We start from the raw sequence: 20,007 nt of genomic DNA, 5'->3' as shown, positions 1-20,007 counted from the left end.
AGTATTTGCCCACTTAAGGGGAAGTGTTATAACATATGTTCTAATACATATATTGTGATTGTGTAAATCCTAAGTAGAGATAGATTAGGAATCCTTTGGGATCTAGAAGATTTTTCCTAATAGACTTTATGTTACTTGGAGAGCAAGTTTCTCTCTCCTTATTACTATAAATAAATGCACAAGGATTGGAGAATTAACACACAATTCCTCAAGCCTATTCTCCATTCTCTTTCTCTCCATGCCGCACCCCTCAGTTAGATATAGGCCACAACATAAAAAAGCACTTATCATATTCTTCTCCTTAAAGCTATTTAAATTTATTATATTTTAATTTTAAGTACTTCAATAGTATGCATTCCCAAATGTTCCAATGATTTTTTTTTTACCAGTGATAGAGTTAGTGAGCTAAATTGTTAGTTGTTAAGGGGAGGGGTGTGATATCCCGTCCTGTAATTTATTATTTATTTATTTTACAGTTGTGGAAAAATTATTTTAAGGGTATTTTAGTCATTTTAAATATCACTTTTGTGTTTGGAGGTTGATTTACAATAGATGAATAGAGCTCAATCCCAAAGTTTTTAGGCGAAGACCATTCACAAATAGGAGTTGAAACAAAGAAGTTCGAGCGTTGAAAGAGAGGGGTAGTTTTGTCTTTAGCCACTTATTATAAATAGTAAGGTTTCTTTTTAAAACCTGCCAAATTTGGAAAGTTTCCAAATCTGAAAAATCAACCTAGAACCCAAAGTCATCGATCCACCGACCCGTTTTCTCTTCGATTTTTTGACGCAAATTGCGGCCATCTTGAACATAATTGGATAGTGCCACCTACCCAAAATTGAAGATAACACTTGTACACAACCCACCCAAGAACCATCTCAATAAACCACCAAACGTGGCGGTGCGAGGCTGCAAAATCGAACGAATTTTGACGATCCTATTCTTTTTTCGGCGAATCCTATAAGCGGCAATCGACGCCACCACCTAGAACTTGTAGCCCATCATTCTAGAAGTAAAACCCGAGCAACCCCAACGTCGTTGAACCATCATAAGCAGCGAATTGATGTCGTGAAGATTACGGCACCCACGGCCTTTACCAAAGAAATTGGTCATCTTTCGTCCACTTTTAGACTTTGTAGTATGTATAAAAGATGTTCCTCATGTTGAGATGTATGTGTTTGTAGAATTTGGTGAAATTTAGAGTTAGTTAGAAAATTCAAATTTCGTTCGCTATAAACAATTACGCATGGCAGTGCATTAGTGGCGTGTGGGAAAATTTTGGGACATAAATTTTGGATAGCGGACATTCTCAATGCTCTGAGCCCATATCCAAAGTCCGTTGATTGAGATTCGATGCGATAGTTTGATTATTTAGTTTTTGAGTTAATTGTACCACTGTTTGATTTTTGTAATTAACAACAATTCAACGGTTGGATGGTCGTGAAATTAGAATAAGATGTTGTTGAGGCTTGATGGAGCTTAATTGGCTCACAATTATGACGTGTTGTTACTGGTTGACACACATATCGAATTACGTGAAGTAGCATTGTCCCTCATTTTACGTGCCAATCTTGATAAGTTTCCTAAGTGGAGAGTTGTGGACAATATTAGGCTCCATCAAAGCATTGATGGCTCATCAGGGACATGTAACGTCTCAATGATGTGTGCATCGTTTTGCATGACAATTCAATTGTGTTGATTCTGAAAGTGTGTATGACTCCATGTGAATGACTTTAATATTATGTGATAAGTATTTCGCCTATGAAAATCCTCATGTTGACATCCTTTGTGAATATGACATAGAATTATTAATCAGTTTAATGTTAGTCATCCATCTACTATGTGAAATGTATGTATATGTATGTTTGAAAGATTTGTGAACTAAGAGAGCTAGTAGAGAATCAATAGCCTGGAATACTTTTTTTTTCTTTCCTGATTTGATGTGTGGATCTTAAAACTCTAGTATATTACCTTTCTTTATGATTCCATGGGTGCATCTTGAATCCTGCTAATACTTTATGTATGGATGCCACTGAGTGCCTGTGACAGCCCGTCCCGGAATTTTAATTCCGAGGACATGAAAAGATGAAAATGCCCTTAAACGGGACTAAGGGGCGAAAATTTAACAATTTGGATTGAGTTGGACACGTGGGATCCCCACATCCCTCAAAACCTTCCCCAATTCCCGTACCTTGTCTCTCTATCTCTCTTCCCTCACGACTCTCTCTCACTCTCAGTTCTCTCTCTTCCTCTCCGACGCTCAACCTCACCCAAAACCACCTAAAACATAAACAAACGTCCAAGATAAGACCACATTTGGACTCCTGGAACTTCCACGATCACGTAGACATCAATTTCAGGTAAGTTTTGCTTCGAAAAACCCTAGTTTCAAAGTTCCCGTGAAATGGTACTGTTCATGATCTTCTAAATGACTACGTTTTAGGCTAAAACAAGATCACAGCGGGCTTAGTGAGGTCCCAAGGAAGCTCGGAGTGCTTCGTTGGAAGTTTTTGGACGTAAGAACACGGAGATTGACAAGTTCAAAGTTTGGCCGGAGCTTTCGAGGAATTTTCCGGCGAATCCCCGGCGAGTTAGGAGTCGAGGTAGGTATCAATCTCTTCGTCTCGTCAAGTACTACAACTTTCCTTTTTGTTTCACTCAATTTCGTTGAGTATTGAAGAAGTTATACTCATTTGAAAAATACCCAGTTTCCGGCGACCTCCGAGGCTTTCGAGGCAGTTTCCGGCCAAACCACGGCTAACTAGGTGTTGTGCAAGGTACCATTCTCTTTGTCTCTTCAAGGGCTACAACTTTCGTTTTTGAATCACTTGATTTCGTTGAGAAATGACAAAGTTATGGCAATTTGAAAAACTGCCCAGAAAACGGCCGCCGGAAAAACCAGTCCGGCGACCCAAGGAAGAAGAAGGTGCTACAGTAAAAATAAAAAATAAAAAAAAATTATTTTAAAAACATGTCGACGTCCATGACGTCGATTAGATCACTGTGGTATATTCATATACCTAAATTGAACACCGTATGAGAAAGTTATTGAAGATTGTTGGTTAGGTGTTCAAATAACGTTTTATAGTTTTCACATTTAGGTGAAAATGTGAATTGATGATCCGACCGTTGGATCGTCACCAAACTTTGATACGTTGTAATACGTAATATTTGAGGATTATTGGAACTTACGGATTGGGAATCCGAGTTACGGATCTTCCGGAATTGGAATTGTAAGTCCATAATATAAAATGTTAACCGTCACTTAGTTTTGGAAATTGACGGAGATCCGACCGTTGGATGGTAATGAAATTTTAGGTTGTTGTCCTAGAGGTATAATGTGGACCTCTGGAAGTTATGGATTTAAAATCTGAGGGGTGGATCTTCCGGATCAATCTACGTAGTGACGTATTTTATATAAGTTATATATTCTATCGATATGAATTCTGAGGTTGGAATTGATTATTGTTTTAGGCGCCGATCGTCATGACGCCTTGGCGTATTGTGCTAGGGAGTTGTAGGGCGAACTCCAGGTGAGTGGGCAGTTTTGTTTTCCGTATATATATATATATACTTAACGTTTTCCCAGAAATTGAAAATGCATGAAATTATGTTTAAAATGAAATGCATATGAGTTATGTGGAAAAACGGGAAGTGAAATACCATGCATAGAATTGATATGAAAAGTATATAGAAATGTGAGTTGAAATGCCATGCATGAATTAATATATGATGCATATGTATGAATTGGTGCGGTGGACGCACAGGTAAGAATTGATTTATGATGCATATGTATGAAATGGTGCGGTGGACGCACAGATGAGTATTTAATTACTGTTATGATGATGATGATATATATTGAGCTCAAATCCTGCACCATGGTTTAGTGCTTATAGTATTCACCGCATCGCACGCTCGCCTTGGATCCAAGTAGATGCTAGTCGTACAGTCCACGCGGAGTGGGTACGACAGACCAGTCGCGAGAGTGTTAGTGAGATTCCGACTGGTGGGTGACCTTAGATTATGTGCACAGATGATTTATGAGAAGCACTAGAGCGTAACTTGCGTGCAGAAGGCCGGACGGGTCACAGAGGTGACTTCGGTAGAGTGATAATGATAGATTTTGAGCTCTAGGTTCAACCGTACAGGGCTATTAGAGGGCCTACGGTTGATTACTTTCTTGCACCTGATATGATTATGTTAATGCATTCATACCTTATTAATGTTGAGATGATGTGGCATGGCATAATTAATATGAGAAATGTTGAGATGATGTGGCATGGCATAACTGATATGAAAAATGTTGAAAAAGTGAAATGAAGTATTGAGAATATATATGTATATTTATATTTTACATTTCTGGGAAAGTATACAGGTTTTACGGAGAGGGGTTACAACGTTTTGAGAAATGTTTGGATTTGGAAAAGAATTGTTTTACTGACCCACTCAATTTTGGTTTTGCGCCCCTCCAGGTTCAGGAATCACAAAGGTGTGGTGACTACGAGGAATACAGCGGGGTTCTGACAGATTGGACAAAATTAGGACTCACCTTCGGGTGTATCAACTTATAAATTGTATAATTAAAGCTTCCGTACTGTGCAAATGGTTACGTCACTCTCACGTGACGGCCAGCATGCCCTCCTTCGGGACGGGGTGTGTCAGTTGGTATCAGAGCATGGTTGCAATCTTGGACATTTTGAGAAGTTCTAGTGAATTCTGTCAGAACTACACCGCCTCGTAGCAAGCCACTTAGTTAGAGGAATTTAGTCTCCCTAATATAACGGTTTAGGGGAAACTATTATTAGGGTGATTCAGTCTATTATAAAAAGGGACATTTTAAGATGGGTTATGAGTTGAATTTGAATCACTTAAGAGAAATGATGAACCTGAGGGAGCGAAGTAACGGTTTAACCATTTGGAAAAGATGTTTCGGATTATGCAAGTCAAAGGAATCTTCCTTCTGACAAGGGGTCGAGATGACTACCTGGTTTGAGTTATGAACGTGTATCCTGATGGAAGCAGGAGTATTAATTGTTGTCACCGGAGGAACAGCCGATTTAAAATTGTTTAAGGACTTGTTTAAGGAAAAGTTTATCCCTCCGGCATTTATCGATGGTAGTAAACAAGAGTTTACAAATATGAGACAAGGAAGGTGATGATCGAGGGATATTATAGAAAGTTTTCAGACTTGCCTTGTTCCATCCAGATATTGTTGTTATTGGTGGAGGTGTTATGTTGTTTTAAGCTGGGTGGCAAAAAGGGAAGTGGTATTTTGGGTGACCACTATCCATTATACTTCTTACCAGGAATATACGAGATGCTGTTGAGTCTTGAGGACTCTGAGAACATGATCAACGAGAATAAAGAAGAATAAGAAATGAATGGGAATTAAAAGAAGACGATAAAGTTAATGATTCGTCATATCAAGGAGATAGAAAGATTCAGAGCTTCGAAAGAAGTGAAGCTAGAGTTAATTCTTCCAGCTGAGGTTTTAATGTCGCTGGTCAGAGTAAAAGTGATGGATATACTGGTAATCCCAGATATTTGAGACAAGGTGTCTCGAGTAAAGGAAATGTACTTTGTGCAGCAGGTACAAAATTAACACTTTGGGAAGTGTGAAATTAATGAATGTGTTTATGTGAACAGAGGGGACACAGAATTGTGAATCGTCCCTAGAATCAGTTGTACCCAACAGTTTTCTATGACATCATAGTGTTGATTCAGCAGAGTTATGGATTTAGTAGTTTGGTCGGATTGACCGTGAGTACAGAGAGATTTGATGAGTTATATGTTCAGCCGTACAGACCATGAGAAGTGGATTCGATTGACACATGAGAAATTGGTGAGTTATAGGCTCGGCCGTACCGACCACGCGGAGTGGATCCGGCCGACGTATTATTGAGATAAGAGTTGAATCAGCCGTATTGGTCATTCTAGTTGACTTCGGCTGATATATTTCTTATTATGTATGTTATTACCTAGAGAGTAGTAAATAAATGTAGTTGAGACGAGTGTATGTATTTTGCATTGAGTAACAAAATAGTAATGTTATATCTTTGAGAGTGGTTGCCTACTTATCGAGACAACGATGATTTATCAGTATTGCGGGCTGCAGACCGTAATATTAATAACTCATTCGTGGATTCGTTAAGCAAGCAACCCGGTAGATTATTTTATGTTAGTATTGTACTTATTTGGAATGCTTAATAATAATAAAATATATATTGTATCAGTTAATTCTGTTCCATTAGATTGGTTGGTTATAATTGTGACAAGACGAAATGTTATGGGAAACCAGTACTTTCCATCGATCTGGATGACCAGAGATTACTTTTGTAAGTATGCAAAGTGGATTGAGTCAGGCCGTTATTTATGCTGTGAGAGCAAAGAGATTGTTTTCGAAAGGCTGTCAAAAATATTAGCTCGTGTGGTGCTAAATGATGTTGTTTGGAGTAGTGTGAATAATGTCAAAAAGGGGTTAGACTTTTCTTGATGTCTTCCTTGAAAGTATACCTGGATTGCCTTCAGGCAGAGATATGAGGTTCATTATTGATTTGTTGCCAGGTATAAATTTATATTGGAGATTGGTTCAGGATGAGTTAAGGGAATTGGAAATTCAGTTGAAAGAATTGGTTGATAAAAGTTTCATTCAACCTAGTACAACACTTTTGAGGAGCCCCAGTTTGTTGGTGAGGAAGAAAATGGATCTTGAGACTGTTCATTGATTATAGACAATGGAGTCGGGTAACGATTGAGAACCGTTATCCATGGTGATGTACTGATGTTTATTTAACCAGCTCAGAAGTAAGTGCGAAGATTCAAAGATTGAATTGAGGTCTGGTTATTACCAATTAAAGATTATGAGCGACGTTGTTCTTAAGATTGTTTTATGAACTATGGTGATGCTATATGGATACTCATGCTGTTTTATGAGTTATTGGATGAAGTATTCCAATAATGCCTTGATAAATAGATATCATTTTCATTGAAGATATTCTGGCATATTCTGAGCCAGAGCAGAGCATGTAAACGTATTAAGTCGGTGGAATAAAGATTGGAAGAATGTCGGTTGTATGCTAAGTAGCAAATGCTAAAGTTAGATGAATCAGGTGGCATTCCGAGATTTGTTATATATTCTTAAGGTATTCAAGTGAATCCTTAAAAGATAGCAGAAATTGAGGAATTGGAACAACCACGAACTGTAATTGAGATTCGGAATTTCTTAGCTTACCAGGCTATCTTGGATGGTTGTGAAAGATTTTTCAGTCATTGCTTTGTCATTGACGAGACTGTTGAGAAAGAGGTTATGTATGAGTGGGAAGGAAATTGTGAGCAAAGGATTCAACAACTGAAGTATTTCCTCACTCATGCACGTATTTTGGTATTCCCAGATAATAGTGGTAATCATAAATTTTTAGTGATGTTTCTTGAATGGTATTGGAGGCATGTTGATGCAAATGTTAGGGTGATTGTATATGTTTCACGACAAATGGAACCTCATGAGATGAATTACCCTACTGGTGATTTGGAAGTCACGATTATCATCCTTGCTGTGAAGTTATGGAGACATTATATGTTGATAAGAATGCAAGATTTTTTTTTACGAATCCAAAAAGTCTTCAATATCCATTACTTGGAAGGATTTTGATATGAGGCAACAAGGGTGGATTGAATTACTTAGTGATTATGATTGTACGATCAGGGCGATCGTGAATTGTTGTAACTGAAGCACTTGATAAGAAGACTGCAGTAAGAATTAATATCTGGTACGCTTGCCATGGTTATCTTCTTGTGGATTGGAAACCAACTAAAGTAAAGTTAAGAATGAGTACATGATTCGTGAATCAAATGGTATGTGGATACAAGAAAACAAAAAGTATGTGCCTAATGCTGAGGATTTGAAGCAAGCAAATATTGGACGAAGTTCACTGTTCAACTTCTGCAATCTTCCAAAAGTAATAAGATTTATCATACCATTCGACAGTTTTATTTGGTCAGCAGATTGAGGCAGAAAGAGATAAACCTTTGGATTGAGATAACTATTTTCTGTTTCGCAATGGAAATGGAAAGATATTACTTTGGATTATGTGTACAAGTTTCCTTGTACATAGGATGGTTATGATCGAATTTGAAGTGATAGTTGATCAATGTACCAAGTTAGTACAATTACTCCAGTGCTGAGTAATAACTTTTTCCCAGACAGGGTAACGGTACTTAATGTATTTTGTGTTCGATGCGTTGTCACTAAGTGACAGAGTCGTCTCATGGAATTATGGTGCAACTATTGAGAATTAAATTGGATTCGACTTGATAAGGAACCAAGAACGACTTTGGATTGGAAAAAGAAGGTCCTGAGAATTAAGACAGAGTAAGTAGTAAAAGCTTTGTGAAGGAAATCATTCAGTCGAAAAGTATGTGGGAGAAAGAGAATCGGATGAGAAAGATTTACCCGAAGCTATTGTTGGAGTATGGTTGATTTAGTTGGTTGCTGGAATTTCGGGGACGAAATTCTATAAGGAGGGAAGATTGTGACAGCCCGTCCCGGAATTTTAATTCCGAGGACATGAAAAGATGAAAATGCCCTTAAACGGGACTAAGGGGCGAAAATTTAACAATTTGGATTGAGTTGGACACGTGGGATCCCCACATCCCTCAAAACCTTCCCCAATTCCCGTACCTTGTCTCTCTATCTCTCTTCCCTCACGACTCTCTCTCACTCTCAGTTCTCTCTCTTCCTCTCCGACGCTCAACCTCACCCAAAACCACCTAAAACATAAACAAACGTCCAAGATAAGACCACATTTGGACTCCTGGAACTTCCACGATCACGTAGACATCAATTTCAGGTAAGTTTTGCTTCGAAAAACCCTAGTTTCAAAGTTCCCGTGAAATGGTACTGTTCATGATCTTCTAAATGACTACGTTTTAGGCTAAAACAAGATCACAGCGGGCTTAGTGAGGTCCCAAGGAAGCTCGGAGTGCTTCGTTGGAAGTTTTTGGACGTAAGAACACGGAGATTGACAAGTTCAAAGTTTGGCCGGAGCTTTCGAGGAATTTTCCGGCGAATCCCCGGCGAGTTAGGAGTCGAGGTAGGTATCAATCTCTTCGTCTCGTCAAGTACTACAACTTTCCTTTTTGTTTCACTCAATTTCGTTGAGTATTGAAGAAGTTATACTCATTTGAAAAATACCCAGTTTCCGGCGACCTCCGAGGCTTTCGAGGCAGTTTCCGGCCAAACCACGGCTAACTAGGTGTTGTGCAAGGTACCATTCTCTTTGTCTCTTCAAGGGCTACAACTTTCGTTTTTGAATCACTTGATTTCGTTGAGAAATGACAAAGTTATGGCAATTTGAAAAACTGCCCAGAAAACGGCCGCCGGAAAAACCAGTCCGGCGACCCAAGGAAGAAGAAGGTGCTACAGTAAAAATAAAAAATAAAAAAAAATTATTTTAAAAATATGTCGACGTCCATGACGTCGAGTAGATCACTGTGGTATATTCATATACCTAAATTGAACACCGTATGAGAAAGTTATTGAAGATTGTTGGTTAGGTGTTCAAATAACGTTTTATAGTTTTCACATTTAGGTGAAAATGTGAATTGATGATCCGACCGTTGGATCGTCACCAAACTTTGATACGTTGTAATACGTAATATTTGAGGATTATTGGAACTTACGGATTGGGAATCCGAGTTACGGATCTTCCGGAATTGGAATTGTAAGTCCATAATATAAAATGTTAACCGTCACTTAGTTTTGGAAATTGACGGAGATCCGACCGTTGGATGGTAATGAAATTTTAGGTTGTTGTCCTAGAGGTATAATGTGGACCTCTGGAAGTTATGGATTTAAAATCTGAGGGGTGGATCTTCCGGATCAATCTACGTAGTGACGTATTTTATATAAGTTATATATTCTATCGATATGAATTCTGAGGTTGGAATTGATTATTGTTTTAGGCGCCGATCGTCATGACGCCTTGGCGTATTGTGCTAGGGAGTTGTAGGGCGAACTCCAGGTGAGTGGGCAGTTTTGTTTTCCGTATATATATATATATACTTAACGTTTTCCCAGAAATTGAAAATGCATGAAATTATGTTTAAAATGAAATGCATATGAGTTATGTGGAAAAACGGGAAGTGAAATACCATGCATAGAATTGATATGAAAAGTATATAGAAATGTGAGTTGAAATGCCATGCATGAATTAATATATGATGCATATGTATGAATTGGTGCGGTGGACGCACAGGTAAGAATTGATTTATGATGCATATGTATGAAATGGTGCGGTGGACGCACAGATGAGTATTTAATTACTGTTATGATGATGATGATATATATTGAGCTCAAATCCTGCACCATGGTTTAGTGCTTATAGTATTCACCGCATCGCACGCTCGCCTTGGATCCAAGTAGATGCTAGTCGTACAGTCCACGCGGAGTGGGTACGACAGACCAGTCGCGAGAGTGTTAGTGAGATTCCGACTGGTGGGTGACCTTAGATTATGTGCACAGATGATTTATGAGAAGCACTAGAGCGTAACTTGCGTGCAGAAGGCCGGACGGGTCACAGAGGTGACTCCGGTAGAGTGATAATGATAGATTTTGAGCTCTAGGTTCAACCGTACAGGGCTATTAGAGGGCCTACGGTTGATTACTTTCTTGCACCTGATATGATTATGTTAATGCATTCATACCTTATTAATGTTGAGATGATGTGGCATGGCATAATTAATATGAGAAATGTTGAGATGATGTGGCATGGCATAACTGATATGAAAAATGTTGAAAAAGTGAAATGAAGTATTGAGAATATATATGTATATTTATATTTTACATTTCTGGGAAAGTATACAGGTTTTACGGAGAGGGGTTACAACGTTTTGAGAAATGTTTGGATTTGGAAAAGAATTGTTTTACTGACCCACTCAATTTTGGTTTTGCGCCCCTCCAGGTTCAGGAATCACAAAGGTGTGGTGACTACGAGGAATACAGCGGGGTTCTGACAGATTGGACAAAATTAGGACTCACCTTCGGGTGTATCAACTTATAAATTGTATAATTAAAGCTTCCGTACTGTGCAAATGGTTACGTCACTCTCACGTGACGGCCAGCATGCCCTCCTTCGGGACGGGGTGTGTCAGTGCCTCTGGATCCCTACATTCTTTTCGATTCCACTGAGTGCATCTAGAACCATTCATCCTATGGATTCTATGGAGTAAGTTTGGAATCTTAGTTCCATCTTGTGTATTAGTTCTATCCAGTTCCATGAGTACGTTTGGAAGGCGGAACGTTGTTATTTGTGCTAGCCTGTGTGAATTCAATCAAGATTTGTGAGTAAGGATTACTTTATATATGCAGAGGATTTATGAAATGTTTTCAAAATATAATCGATTGACTTTTATTCACATATGTCGTATTATTGTCACTCACACACGCTTCATAGCTTACCCAGATTTTTTATTTAACCTGTGCAACATTACCACTGTGTAGGTTGTTTCTTGCAGAGTACATTTAGTGGTTACAGAAGAAGACTTCAAGGGGTATTTATATGTGTAGTGCACTTGAGAGTAGGGTTTGTTACCCTGTATTATAATTTTGTTCCACTGAATATCTAATGTATATTATGTATGAATCCCAGTTAATTCTGTGTTAATGTATTGCTACTTTGTGCTGCCACGTCTTCATCCTAGGCGTATCTCGAAATCGAGCCATAACGCAAGAGATTGATAGGGATCGAACCCACACTAAAGTGCACAAACATAATTACTTCCACTGCTGCAGTAAAACACCATCTACCATGCCCAATGATTTACGGTTGAAGAACTTTTATTCTAGATACAATCTAGGCATGAAACATGTGGGTGCAAACTGAAGATCATGGTGTGAACACGAAAATTTCCTGAAACGAAAGAGACAAGAACAACGTGCACAAAATAAAATATTTTGTGTTTTGATGATTTTGGGTTACAATCTCTCTCTATTTTGATCTTCTGATTCAATCTCCGTAAGGTATTGATTTGTGGATGTTTCGTTGATCCAAGGGCCGTCGAGGCTTAATCTTGGATGAACTGTTAGAAGTTTCTTCAAGGGGCCGTGGGCTTGATCTTTGAAGGTGGATTTGAGCGAATCTTCAAGGAGCCGTTGGGGCTTGATCTTGAGGATGAGTGTTTCTTCAAGGGCCGTTGAGGCTTGATCTTGAATAACGGTGATGAGCGGATCTTCAAGGGCTTTTGGGCTTGATCTTGAAGAACAGTGATGAACGGATCTTCAAGGGCTTTTGGGCTTGATCTTGAAGAACGGTTGGATGGGTGGATTTTGTTGATGTTGTTGATCCAAGGGCCGTCGGGGCTTGATCTTGGAAGAACGATGAACGAAGAACGAAGAACGTTTTCTTCAAGAGCCGTCGGGGCTTGATCTTGAGTTGGTGATTGTTGATCCAAGGGCCGTCGGGGCTTGATCTTGGAAGAACGATGAACGAAGAACGAAGAACACTTTCTTCAAGGGCCGTCGGGGCTTGATCTTGGAAGAACGATGAACGAACGAAGAAGGCTTTCTTGATTCTTCGGGAACCTGGATGCTTGAGAGCTTCGGAGTTTCAGAGCTTCGGAGCTTCAAGGTGTAATATGAATTGGTTCTCCCTTCAAATGAATGAATTAGCCTTCTATTTATAGAATTTTCCAAGGCCTAATTTTGAATATAATATTCCAGATGAAATAAGTCGTTTCTGCCAGGTGTTGACATGTGTCCTATTTGATGACTTTTCCAACTTATTTCGATTTTTTGTTTAGACACACGCTACGTGTAAAATTTATGTAATACATGAGCGTTGAAACTTTAATTTATCGGTCAACATTTATTTACCCAAATTTCGATGTCTACACATGGCTTTAACTTGGTATCTCTATTAGTGATATCGAAATAAAGATTTATAACAAAGAATAATGGTATATTTCAAATTTGAAAGGCACTAGATATAACTTCTTATGAAGATATGAAGCAGATTTGATGGGCAGCATTTTTCTTCTGAAACTTTTTGGCCATATGGCTTATTGCACGTGCAGCCCACACATTTCACACATCCTCATGCCTTGAGGCATGTCATGTGGCGTATTGCATATGCAGCCCACACATATCACACATCCTCATGCCTTGAGGCATCACACATCCTCATGCCTTGAGGCATGTCATGTGGCGTATTGCATATGCAGCCCGCACATTTGACACATCCTCGTGCCTTGAAGATATTCGTTTAACATTTGCTAGCCAAAAGTCCCGTGCCACACAGTTCGTTATTGAAGAATATTTCACAATCATCATATAATAATTGAAATGAGAGCCACTGACACTCATGGGCGCATCATAATCGTGATTTGTCCCAATTATTGTGTGCTTTACTATATCAAAAGTACTTTAAATGTCCTTCCTCGATGCTACAGGCGACATCTCTTCGTTGATACTACCGCCGGCGCCGACATTTGGTTCCTTCATAATAAAAGTACGTAATTCTAACGTCCTTTTGTATATGAGCACTATACTACCTCATACTTTTTGTACAATTCACATGCCAAAACTATAAAACATTATGCAAACATAAAGTTACAAAGGGTCAATGAAGAGTCTCACTTTGAGAATCTCCTTAACATTTCTCTTTATGGAATAGATACACCATCGTTTTTTATATTATATGCAAATAATATAACAACAAATAAAGAGAGACGTATATATAATGTTGTAGTATTGGTTCACAATGCTACAATAATTGTGTACCTCTACAATGACAAATCCAAGATTCTAACCTCACAAGGTCCTAGTATAAAAGATTCAACATTTTTTAGGCAGAAATAGCGAGCAACATGCAAAATTCTTTTAGTTTTTCAACGAGGCATTTTGCCAAGCAATTGGTGAGCATATCGTCATTTGTCGATCCATCATGTCACATATATGTCAATAGATGTCTAGGCGTGCTGTCTATATCTGTTGACAGCTTCCAAGCGTGACACTAAGGGGGGTAGGAATTTAGCTAAGCCACACAATAGGCAACCTAATTGTTGTCGAATTCGCCATCCACGAAATCTGTTGATAGTTGCCAAGTCGTGATGTAGAGGCTTGTCAAACATACCAGACTGCCATTAGACTTTTGGGAACCTTCCCAACCATTTTTATAGCATCTGTAGGGTTCTTGATCATCTTCAATGGTGTATGAAAACATAATAGGCAAAATTGTACTATAATGGCTGACGTGGCAAGTTGCCTACTCAATTACCCTATAAAAAAAAAAGGTGTCACTCCAAGGGAATAGGTAAACCAAGTAGACACAATTTTATTTTATTATTTTTTTCATCTTGAAAGGTGTTTGCCAATCAGGAAAATGATAAGCACACATCCTTTTAAATTTCATACACACTCTTATTTAATCATATTTATTGTTTTCATTTAATTGATCAAATTCGATAACTAAAAATATAAATGGTATGTAAAAAGTTAAAAAAAATGTGTGAAAATCACTTCCTACCAATAATACTAAATTTTTGTTTTGTCTTTGTGTTTTGAATTTGACGTTAATAGTCCTGGCTACTTGTATTTGATTTGAAGTTTAATCTACTTCGATATGTGAATCTTTGTGGTTGACATATTAAATTTTATTAACACTCGAAGTCAAAATAGACGGGAACGGTAGTTAACGGATTAAAAATGAAATATAGGGATCACATTGGTAACTGGAGGATCAAATCAGGACCAAATTTTGTTTCAGTAGGGGAAGCAATCCCATGCACTATGATGTGAGTTTAATCTCCACCGATTCTTTTTTTTCTTAATAATGAACTATTTAACCACTAACACTACATTTCGTAAAAATAAAAAATAAAAATAAAAAGGTTTTGTTTCAGTAGTACATTTCATCAATAATTTGAAGTCTAATTAGTGAGAAGCAATGTTATATATACGGCTTATTTTTTATTTAGCATCTTCTAGTTTTATTTAAGCCATGTATTTTGTAGTTTTATTTTTTGTTAGAAGTATGTAGCGAGTTTTATTTGTGAACACTTATTTTGGAAACGGAAAATAGACAAGACATGGATGATTTTTGGAAATTGTGTGGGAAATGTGAATGGGCACAAGTGGTTGATATGACTATATGCAACTATAGGGCCCATTTGGTACACATGAATGAATTGAAATGGAGAACTCTCAAATTTCAAGGTGTATTAGAAGTGAAAATGAATGGTTTTTTTGACACACTCTGACCCAGAATGTCCACTAGGACTCCGAATTGAGCTATGCTGGCCGACACCTGGAAGGTGACGAAGCCATAAAATGTGATGTTGTGGAAAAATGTGAATAAATTTAAACCTAAGAGTGCCTAAATACCAAAGTACACTGGTGAGCGGGAGTGAACCCACTTCACACGTGACGTTAAGGCATAAACAAGTACAAAAGAGTGAGTTAAGAATCGTACCCTCAAGATAATCTCCAATATTAAGAATCGCGACTAATCTTCGATGATAAGAAAGCTCAGCTAATATAACCTGGAGGGTGAATACAAGCTAAGGGTGAGTGGCCCTGTAAATAAAATTTTAATAGAAACCGTATAAAACATTATAACCTCTCGCTACAACACCTGTATAATTTCCAGAAAAATCATAAACATACCACAACACAGCATCTCGTCAGCAATATCAAATAATCATGTGATTAATAACTCATACTAGTACGCAGGTCGAAGTCACCTATGGTGACCTGTACGACTTACCCGTATTTCATCATATATTTCATCATATATGCTAACTTATCGCATATTCATCACATCTGCTAGCTCATCACGTATTCATCACATATGCTAGCTTATAAGTCGGAAGCACCAATAGTGACCCGTACAACATATTCATATCTCCTCACATATCTCATCAATCATGGCTAACATGTAAGTTGGAGTCACCTATAGTGACCTGTATGCATATTCATATCTTATCACATATCTCATCAATCATAGCTAGCATGTAACTCGGAGTCACCTATAGTGACCTGTACGACATATTCATATCTCATCAATCATGGCTAGCATATAAGTCAGAGTCACCTATAGTGACCTGTACGACATATTTATATCTCATCACATATCTCATCAATCATGGCTAGCATATAAATCGGAGTCACCTCTAGTGACCTGTACGACTGAAATCATAGCTCATCAATCATTGCTAGCACATAAGCCGAAGTCACCTATAGTGACCTATACGGCACTATGCCTGCACATGAGTCGGAACCACTGTAGTGGTCTGTACGACAGGACTGGGTGTAAATGAATACGCTCAAGTGCTACGATCACGTGAAGAGTCACCTACAAGTCAGAACCACTTATAGTGGTCTGTACGACACGCCTGTGCACCTACCTTGAATTCAAGGTGAGCGTATGGTGCGGGAGGTGAACATTACGCGAAGGACTATGTCTTGGCCACGAGTAGGAGCACTAACACCGGGGTGCAGGTTTATGAGCTTTAAATGCATCTAATACAACATGTACGACTCATAAACAACTTGTACGAAAATGCCGGAGTTACCTACTATTGCAACCTATACGACAGTGTCGAAATTGCTTAAAATATAAATGTAGTCATACCATAACCCCATCACTTTAACTAATACCGTATACTTACCGGAACTTACCTGTGTGTCCTGCGTTCACCTTTGCACTTCAAAGCGTTCACAATAATTATGTGCAAGGAATATACATATGGATATACTAGGATGTAAGTCTGAACTTCAACCATATCATAATATTTCCAGATATATAAACATATAAACAAATGGTCTAGAATGCATATACTGAAATGCCCCATTCCCAAAGTATTTACTTTCGAGAGTAATCATCGATGATAAGCCTAATTAGACACTAGTTAAATTAACTATCAATTAATTCCCTTTCCTTACTTCAATTTATTGATTATTCACGCAATGATTTATAATCGACATTTAACCACTAAAACATAAGGTCAAATCTTATAATCTTTCCACCAATGTCCCTCAAACTGCTCAATTTCCCAAACTAGACTATTGTCTCGATTATTCATCCTCATTTATTATATGGCTGCATCCAACATCTCGCTAGACTGCCTACGTACCCTAAACAGGGATCAAGTCATTCGTAGTTCACAATATTTATTTCAAAGCATTCACAGTAATCGTAAGCCATAATCAATTATAGACGTTTATGGAATTATCAATCACATATATATATATATATATATAATATACGATGGAAAGGAAAAGACCCACTCATCTGAGGCCCACGCTATGATTCTCTAGCACGCACATCGAGGCATCCCGAACGATTGGTGCCTATAACAATTATCGAATCACATCTCAGAACTCTTATTAATATAATACGTAATTCACATCAAGCACATTCCCAAGGACATCCCAAAATAGTTTGAGACTCATTAACGACAAGTCAACCGTCGATCAAAAATCGACGGTAGGGTCTACAACCCTGTATAACTCAATCCGGAAGATCCGCAAATCAGATTCCCAATCCGCAACTTCCACATATCCACATTATGCTTCTAGAATAACATACTAAAATTTCATTACGATCCAACGGTCGGATCTCCGCCAATTGCCCAAAACCAATTGGCGGTTAACATTTATTTTAGAAACTTACAAATCCAATTCGGGAAGATCCGTACATTGGATTCCTGATCTGTAAGTTTCTATGGTCCTCAAATATTACGTACTATAACATATCAAGGTTTAGTGACGATCCAATGGTCGAATCGTTGATTCACATTTTGCCCACGTAATGTATCGTAATGAATTTAGGTTCAACCTACATTATAGGAATATCAAAACTAAATTCAAAACCTCTAATTTAGCCTAAAAGTGGCATCGATGATCCCCTGGCCACGTGCCGCCGCACGCACCACCATGGGTGGCGGTAAGCTGTCCCGACTCGCCGAAAAATTCAACTGTTTCTCAAAATTACCAAATTTTACAAAATTGTAGGTCTCAATGATTAGATTAAACCTTATACTTGTGGCCAAGTCCAATTTGGCTGGGAAAAGCTCCAATTGTCTCAAAACCCATCAGAACCCTAGAAATTTGGTGGCCTCGATCCACCCCCTCCGGTGTTTCGCCGTCCTAACCAGGGCTTGGGACCTGTTCCTGGGTTCATGAGGAGTAGACCTATGGTGGTGGTCGACGGTGGTAGCTTTAGAAACGGCCAGTCACCGCCGTGGTGTCCTCGGAGCCCCTTGATGAGAATCATCACGAATCTAAGCCTATTTCCTTCAATTCAGAAATAGAAATGGTAGAGGGATGAGGGTCTTAGAGTCGTTTAAGGGTGGTGGCGACAAGGGAAACCCGGTTTCCCTCTCTTTCCTCCTTCTCTCCCGTGCCCTCCTTTCCTTTCTTTCTGATTGGCCCTCATATCCTCTATTTTCTCTCCATTCACCACCATCTTCCCTCCTTTTCCTCCTAAAACTATCTCCCTCCTTCTCCGATTGGGCTATCCTGCCCAGTCTCTCTTCTCCCCCCAATATATCAATACCTATGAAAATATATAAAATAATAAATGGGACTCCTTCAAAACGTACTTCCCAAATTTATAGTTACGTGAAACTTTAACCGTAACTCCAAATTCACTTCTTCATGCGTTTATGCGTTTGTATCGTCGAGTACTTCAGGAATACGCTAAGAGAATATTTAGTACATCTCACAACACGTTGGTCAGTGAAAGTCAAAACTTTCCGCCTCTAGGACATTTTTATAATTTCACATTTTAAATTTTATAAAATTATAAAATTTGGGACGGGTTGTCACATTTTTATGAGTAATTCATCTTCTATCCTCTAGGTGGTCATTAGACCTAACAATTTCTTACACGACCCGTTAACATGACACGTACTCGACATGAAAATAACAGGTTTCAGGTCAACACGATAACTAATTAGGTCATTATTAGGTCACACGATAATCAACTATTAATAACGGATCCTTAACATGATTACATAAGGGTGACACACAAGTAACCGGTTTCGACACATTAAGAAAAAAGTTATTTTGATGATTTTGAATTTTTAAACTATTAAAAAACTTACTATAAAATACAATAGCCATAATGTATATGTATATATTGCATACGAAATATGTATTATTATAGTATTACTCTATATAAATTTAAAATTTTAAGTTTTATTTATTTTTATAGTATGCTATAGGCAAAGAGCAAGATTGAAAAATTATAAAACTCATTAAAAATAAAAATATCAAGTAATTTCAAGGAAAAATTACACATAGAGTGTACTTTTAATATTTAATTTTATACTAAGACAACAATTTTTAAATATTTCAAGGAGAGACAAAAAATTATAAATATGAAAGATGACATCATTTGCTTTTTTTCTGTGGAGTTTAACTTACAAAAATACCCTTTATTTTTTTGTATCTTTTCACACTTCTCTCTCTAGCAGTGGAGTTGTTCGTGCTAGCTAAGCGCCTTGTTTCTCAGGGTTCAAAGAGATGATGTAGTATGTGTAGATTGGGCATCTACATCTTTTGCCTGGAAGAAGGAGCTTCCCATCATTAGTTGAGGTTTACTAGTACAAAAGCTAGAACAATTATATTTATACTTGGGTAGGAGACTTTAGAAAAGGAAAATTTACACATAGAGTGTACTTTTAATATTTAATTTTATATTGAGACAACAATTTTTAAACATTTCAAGAAGAACAAAAAATTATAAATGTGAAAGATGACATCATTTGCTCTCTTTTTTTTCTCTGGAGTTTAACTTACAATAATACCCTTTATTTTTGGTATCTTTTCACACTTCTCTCTCCAGCATTGGAGTCGTTCATGCCACCTAAGTGTCTTGTTTCTCGGGGTTTAAAGAGATGACATAGTATGTGCTGGTTGGGCATCTACGTCTTTTAGCCACAAGAAGGAGCATCTCATCATTAGTTGAGGTTGACTAGTATAAAAGCTAAAACAATTATATTTACACTTGG

The 20,007-nt window shown here is 37.9% G+C and overlaps 2 long non-coding RNA genes across 2 annotated transcripts in view; both read left to right on the top strand.

Moving 5' to 3' along the window:
• Window positions 1–2,142: 2,142 nt before the first annotated feature.
• On the top strand, window positions 2,143–5,725 carry LOC139192325 (uncharacterized). Its single transcript, XR_011576402.1, has 5 exons — window positions 2,143–2,357; window positions 2,441–2,600; window positions 2,706–2,774; window positions 3,472–3,530; window positions 4,470–5,725. It is a non-coding gene; the product is annotated as an uncharacterized lncRNA (long non-coding RNA).
• A 2,903-nt stretch (window positions 5,726–8,628) lies between these two features.
• Window positions 8,629–20,007, top strand: part of LOC139192324 (uncharacterized) — a 32,403-nt gene continuing 21,024 nt past the window's right edge. Inside the window, exons 1-5 of the long non-coding RNA XR_011576400.1 lie at window positions 8,629–8,843; window positions 8,927–9,086; window positions 9,192–9,260; window positions 9,958–10,016; window positions 10,956–11,144. This is a non-coding gene — a long non-coding RNA (uncharacterized lncRNA). The remainder of the gene's footprint in view (window positions 8,844–8,926; window positions 9,087–9,191; window positions 9,261–9,957; window positions 10,017–10,955; window positions 11,145–20,007) is intronic.

Source organism: Malus domestica, chromosome 15 (genome assembly GCF_042453785.1).
Source record: "Malus domestica chromosome 15, GDT2T_hap1".
In the NCBI taxonomy this organism is placed as follows: Eukaryota; Viridiplantae; Streptophyta; class Magnoliopsida; order Rosales; family Rosaceae; genus Malus; species Malus domestica.
Note: the sequence above shows the minus strand (reverse complement) of the source record. Positions and strands in the feature narration are given on the sequence as shown.